Source organism: Zingiber officinale, chromosome 5B (assembly GCF_018446385.1).
Source record: "Zingiber officinale cultivar Zhangliang chromosome 5B, Zo_v1.1, whole genome shotgun sequence".
Lineage (NCBI taxonomy): Eukaryota > Viridiplantae > Streptophyta > Magnoliopsida > Zingiberales > Zingiberaceae > Zingiber > Zingiber officinale.
In genome coordinates this window covers 97,639,654-97,646,320 of record NC_055995.1, presented here as the reverse complement: position 1 = coordinate 97,646,320, position 6,667 = coordinate 97,639,654, and the positions used below count along the sequence as shown (strand labels likewise).

The following is a 6,667-nucleotide window of genomic DNA, read 5'->3' as shown; positions in this document are numbered from 1 at the left end:
GATCTGCCTTATGGAAGGCGCCTTCCATGGATTGGAAGGCGCCTTCCATGGATTGGAAGGCGCCTTCCATGGATTGGAAGGCGCCTTCAATGAATAGTACGAAGGCGCCTTCCAGCCCATAGAAAGTACCTTCCAATGATCGTTAGCGAAGATAAAGTTTTATCTTTGAACGAACAAAACTTATCTGATGGAAGACGCTTTGGACCATCTTGGAGGCACCTTCTAGCCTCGGATAGAGTTTTCTAATGGTTATAAAAAGACCCCTGGAGCTAGGAAATAATGTACAACTTAAACTACAATTCTTGTAATACTTTCCTAGCATTTTCTTGAGCTTTTCAATGATTGTAAGAGGCTTCTCTGCCTATAACAAAGAAGATCTTATAACATCTTTCACTGTCTTATATTAACAACCATGTAGGTTGTAACCTAGTAAAACTCTAGCCTCTTAGTCTTTCTTTTAAGTTGCTTTGTTCAGTTTTATTATTGTTATTTTAATTATGCTACTAATTAAAGTCTAAAGTAGGAGAAGGGGCTGATTTTATTTTGCAGGCAATTCACCCTCCTTTTGTCGGCCTCGCTGCACCAACACTTTAGACGATTATGATTGCTTGGATCCGATGTGGCAATCAATTGGGAGTAAGCCCAATTAATTGGAAATCCTAGATCGCGAAGGATAAAGCCATTGGCGAGGTTCATACGCAACAGTGCACACACGATTCTTCACCACTACTGTTCACCAAATTTTGAGATTAGAAGACAAGTGTTGCTGCACTTTCCAACTGGTTTAGAGGCATCTTCTTTAATAAGAGATCAAGCAAGAAAAAATTTTCATTTGTATTCTTGTATTTATTTCTTGCTTAGAGGTATATCTTTGTTATTGGGTTGTACGAGGTTTTTCCACCTCTGGATTGTTCCGAGAAGGAGTTATTTTCATAGTAGAGAGTGTGCTTGAGTGTGGATCCTTAGATTAGTCTAGTCACCTCGTCTTGAGGTGGATACTAAGTAAATTCTAGTGTTAGCATTGGTGGAGGTTCACTTCATGTTTTTCGCTGTAAATAATCATTGATGAAGCAAGATGAGCTATTCACCCCCCCCCCCCTTTCTAGCTCCCTGAGTGTCCTAACGCTGATCACCAGGTGTCCAGTCAACATTTGACTCATTTGAACTTTTTCCTTATCTAACCCCGCTAGAACTTCCACTGCTTAGTTCCCAACTAAGTATTCACTGCCTACCTCTACTAGGACTTCAATTGTCTAGTTCCAAACTATGTTTTCACTATCTAGCCTTGCTAAGATTTTCACTACCTAGCTTCACTCACTAGAGTTTTTCTATTATCTAACCTCTAGTTAGGACTTCTCATTGTTTAACCTTCCAAGACAAGTATTTGGTCCTCCTTTGACCTACTTGACTTCTCTTTCACATATTGTCAAATATCAAAATTCAAGCTCGAGCTAACTCGAGATTAATCAAATTGGTTAACCTTGACCCAAATATGATTGCACCAATAGCACTGACTGAGCAAAATACAGAGTCAAAGGGAGTTCTAAACACTTAGTGTCAGCCTATTATCTTTGATGTAGGCGAATAGGTCGATCAGGGATGTGCAAGTTCATCCGATCAAAGAAGTCAATGGGATCATCTCGAATATTTCAATCAGACTAGCTAGCCCTCTTTTCTCGGGTAACCCGACTGGAGTAATCAGGTTAACCCTGTTAATGTATTTGGCATCAATGATCAAACCTAAGTTTTGATGAATAACAAGTGAATTAAAGTTAGATGTGTTGTTGATCTAACCTTGTTACTGAGTGTGCAGGGTTAACTAACTTGACGGGTCAAGAGGACTAGATACTAGGTAGGAAGTCTAGTCGGGATGTACGATTTTTGATTGGCAAAGTCTAGATGTGGGGTTCTGACAGGAGGTCGGGATGTTCAATTCCCGATGGGTTGAAGTCCGGATGTGCGACTCCGGCTGGAGGTCAAGATGTTCAATTCCCGATTAGCGAAGACCGGATGTATGATTCAGGCAAGAAAATCTGGTGGATCAAATTGGACATCAAGATGATAACTTGACATTTGGTAAGTGAAGGTAAGTCACTGAAGGAGAGTGACTCAGTGAGGACACATCCTGTTTGAGGGGACAATAGGCGTCGATCCAGTTTAGGTCCATTTTGGATCCCTAAACTGAGACCTTGACTAGTTCTTAATATTGAAAGGACAAGAACTAATTATTATTACTATTTTATTATTGTGCTGTCTTTATTTTGCATGTTTGATATTTTGTGTTGGACTAACATATTTTATAAGATAAAAGGAGCACAAAATACCTCAAGTGAACCGTGCCCAAGGAGCCTTCTAGGCAATGGAAGGTGCCTTGAGCAGGAATATGGAAGGCCCTTTGGGAGCTTGAAAGGCGCCTTTGGGGATAAAAATTACAGTTCAAGGTGCGTTCAGTGGTGTTGAAAGTACCTTCCATCCTTAAAAAGGGTTCACTACAATAAATTTGACTTTCCGCAGCACACAATTATGCTATCTGCAGCGCGCATCGCATATTACATAACTACAAGTTATTGAAAGTCATAAGACATCGACAACGCACGTCGCACGTTGTAGTTAAAAGGATTCGCAGCGCGCAACATGCTACAATTAAAAACATTCGCAGCGCACAGGTGCACGCTGCGATTAATAGCATTCACAGAGCATAAGCGCGCACTGCGGTTAATAGAATTCGCAGCGCGCACCGCGGCTAAGAGCATTTAGGCAACCAATGGGCCACCACAGTCGTCTTTCATAATTATTCTTCTATTAAATCATTTCAATTGTTCACAATGTTTGTTTCTTAATTCGAAATCATGTTGATAAAAAACAGAGAGTACTGCAATGAAACATTTAGACAAATAACACTTTCAATAATGCCACGTACAACTTTATTGAGTAAGCATGTATATATATATATATATATACAATTAAGGAACTTAATCAAGTCCTCAATCAATTTAGCAAACTTAAAGATCTTGCAATTAAGAACAAAACAAGAAGATTATCACACACAGTAAAAACTCTGCCAGTAGAACTTGGAACTTAAATGATATAATTTCCATCCGCACAAGAATGACAACTCTAGGAGGAGAAGATAGTGATCAATGCTTTCTCCTATCTTTAGCAACATCAAGGGCTGCAATGAAGATTATAATAAATAGGGATGTTGGAGTCAATAAAGAGGGTTTTGCCTTCCATAAATGAACTTTCACACTCCTCTTTTGCGTCTCTTATCACAAGGAACTCGTCATGAGCTGAAAAGTAACAAAAAACAATATTAGATTCAATTGTCAGAACATAAATTAGCATATGTTTATTTTCTTGTTCTATAACATAAATGAGTTTTAAAAATTGTTTCCTTAGTGAACTCATGTAAAGATTCCAACAAAATCAATTTCGTAGTTCAGTGCTAAAGAAAATTAGGTTCAAGTAAAACAAGCAACTGACTTTGGTTCCAGTTTAGCAAATTAGGTTAATTTATTTGAATCATCCTCCCTACTTTGGAATAAATTTTCCATTTGTTCAACAGGAACAAACATGGATATAGAACCAATGATGACAGAATTTACATACTGTTATTAGCTGAGATTACAAAGTTGACTCATTGAGAAACACTTGATGAAAATTGGAATAGTCATCCTAAAGTAACCAAGACATTGATATTTTCTGGTACCAAATAGTGATGGAATCAAGTTAATATCAGCAATCTATGGTACTAATAGACAAGGTTGTGTTTCTGTAGTTTGTTTCAGTAGAGAATACCCTGCAACAAACAAACAAACAAAAAAATTCTATAACCTCGTTCACAGGAAGAAGAATAAATATTGTAAGCATCTTGAAGTATGCATCAGAAACAGTGGATGTATCTATAATTGCTGTCTGGATGGGGCCTGAAGAAGTTTCAAGCAAAACAATAGGATTCCTTGATGCCTTCGTACTCGCACAAAGTTCATTTGCAACTTCACGGGCCTAGGAAGTGTAAATGAAGAGGTATTATATATACATTTCTTATTTACACAAATTACTAGAATGAGATGCAAAAATCGCCGTATCAAATGGTGCAGTAATGGAGCATTTAAGAGAGATCAATCATCTGGATTGTTCAATTGGTATTTCTTTTATAACAAATTAGAATTTCAACCACTCTACATCTTAGATACATGACACCAAAACATTGAATGTTCAGTGCATGAACTACAGAGAAGTATGAGTTAGTTTCAATTGTGCAATGCAACTACTACTCAACTATGTGAATAAATTAAAAAATAGGACTAATCTAATATGATAGTAAAGAAAACATAAATCAAGTATCACACATGAAGCATATGGGTCCTTTATTTCCCTAGCTTAAAATGAAAAGGCAGCACTGCCTATTTTCTCCACTGTATGTACCAGCTAAACTATAAAATAAGAAAGAAAGTTTCCAAAGAAAATATTAAAGAATTCCTCCAACCTCTTGTCGAAGAAGCAAGTTTAGGGATTGACCATATGCCTTCCGCAAAGGGACTAGGCAGTTCTTGTCAAGATTTTGAAGGAACACAAGATAAACATAAGACATATACCTAATAAAAACATTTCTAATTGAAACTATAGTTCTCAACATGCTTGAATATTTAAGTTCTTCAGAAGTCAAGCATAAGTTCTACATTTATATCTTAGATTAGCATGAAGACATCCAAGTATTGCACACATGATATTTATTATTGCTCATCAGTTCAAACATAAGATAAGATGATTTGTTGATTGTTAACAATGTCCAGAATGAGAAGATAAAGGCATTAAGAAGTATATCTAAATAGCAAGGAAAAAAATAAACAAATCACTATTTATAAGAAAGGTATTACTTAGCAAGCAGAAAAGAAATAACCCCTCATTAATAAGAAAAGGAACACCAATGGTTCTGGCATCTATTTGCAAGGATAACTAAAAACAATTAGATTTGTTTCATTCACAGTCAGATTGTTATTTTAAATGCTCAATAAGATACTAAGGAATTTCCAATAAGAAACATTGTTAATTGAAGCAATAGAAGCTGCTAATTGAAGCAATTCTGCTATGTACAAAATAACCAACCTCAATATTTAAATCATTCAAAACAAGATCTACTTGTCCACAGAATAAAAAAATTTATTAGTAAGCTTCAGTAATCAAAAGCTATAAAGCAAGCACCGAGATCATCTTGCATTATTCTATATGGAGCATATATTAACATGAGCAACAATCTAACACTAGAAGTCCTATCTTGACTATGAACTTGAAGAAAAACATTCAAACCATTCCTTTTCATTACATAATCCAATAACTTCGGTGCAACACTCTTCTTTTTCATTAAGAAAAGCTTCCACTCACTATTTTGTCTATGCGAACAAAATACATGGATTCTTAATTTGTTATCAATGTTGTCAACCATGAGAATTGACTCTAACTTGTACTTGCTCATGATCAGATACTTGTGTACCAAATAAATACGATTGTGGACATGCAAACTGGAGGGAATTCATGTAGACTATGAAACATCTCGGCAAACTAAGGTTGGTTCAAGCACAGAGCATGAGCCAACTCATTTTCATTTCTTTCACCTACATCTAAGTATGTTTATTCTCTTGGCTTCTCCTGACCTTTGCCACCAGAAAAACTAAATATCTGATTGAAAATAAAGCAACAACATACTATGCATTATAGAATTTCATAGCACAGAAGATGATCATCCCAAGCGCGGAGATCCCACTTTAGATTTGGAAATGAAAAGGGAAAGAGAAAAATAAATTCAAAGAAAATGACCAAGAAAGGAAAAATACCTAGAGCTTTTGTAGATTGAGGTTGGCTAGTTGCTGAGACCGATCGAGGGATTGGACCCTAGGCGGATTGAACCCTAGGCAGAGGGGACGACATGCAGCGAGAGTGCCGAGAGGAAGGATACCTCCAAGGAGAGGAAGTGAGAGGAAGGATACCGCTAGCGAGTGCGCCGAGAGGAAAGAATGATGGGCTCGACCGCCAAGGAGAGGATGCCAACGTCTTGACCGCTGGGGAGAGGAAACGAAGGTTTCGATAGGGAGAGGGAACGAAGAGGGAGTCACGGATGCCAACGTCTTCTACGCGTTCATTTGATTGCCGACTACCCTTCAAAAATAATCCAACCAGAGCTTGATCCGTTAAAATTAAACATGTTGGGTACTAAGTTTTATTTTGTACTTAATTATTATATAAAAGTATGTCTAAGAAAAAAAACTCAAAAATTTAAGAATAGACACATAAAGTCATGATCTACCATTTCACTTTTTATGGGCTCCATCACTTTATGTGTCTATTCTTAGTTTTTCCTTGAATTTTTTTTCCTTGAGCATATCATTTTTCAAATTAAAGATAGCTTGTTACACTTTTCAAAGTAAGAGTCGTCGAAGATTTCAAATCAAATAAAATCGACTGAGTTCGCGTACTTGTATCTTTTTTTATGTTTAATTTCGTTGGGAACTTTGTTTTTAAAAGAAGAATTTTTTTTTTTAAAATCACGTGATTCATCTCTCTCACGTACGTCTCGATCACATATCTAGACTTTGACCTTAATGTTAATAAAAATATTGTCTTTCTTAATTTATGTGGAGGCTTTTGATACTCTTTATATTAAATATGA

The 6,667-nt window shown here is 36.5% G+C and overlaps 1 long non-coding RNA gene across 1 annotated transcript; it reads right to left on the bottom strand.

The window, feature by feature from the left end:
- Positions 1 to 2,907: 2,907 nt before the first annotated feature.
- Positions 2,908 to 6,180, bottom strand: LOC121985133. Its single transcript, XR_006113067.1, has 3 exons — positions 5,835 to 6,180; positions 3,835 to 4,005; positions 2,908 to 3,290 (listed from the first exon to the last, which is right to left on the bottom strand). It is a non-coding gene; the product is annotated as an uncharacterized LOC121985133 (long non-coding RNA).
- Positions 6,181 to 6,667: the final 487 nt, after the last annotated feature.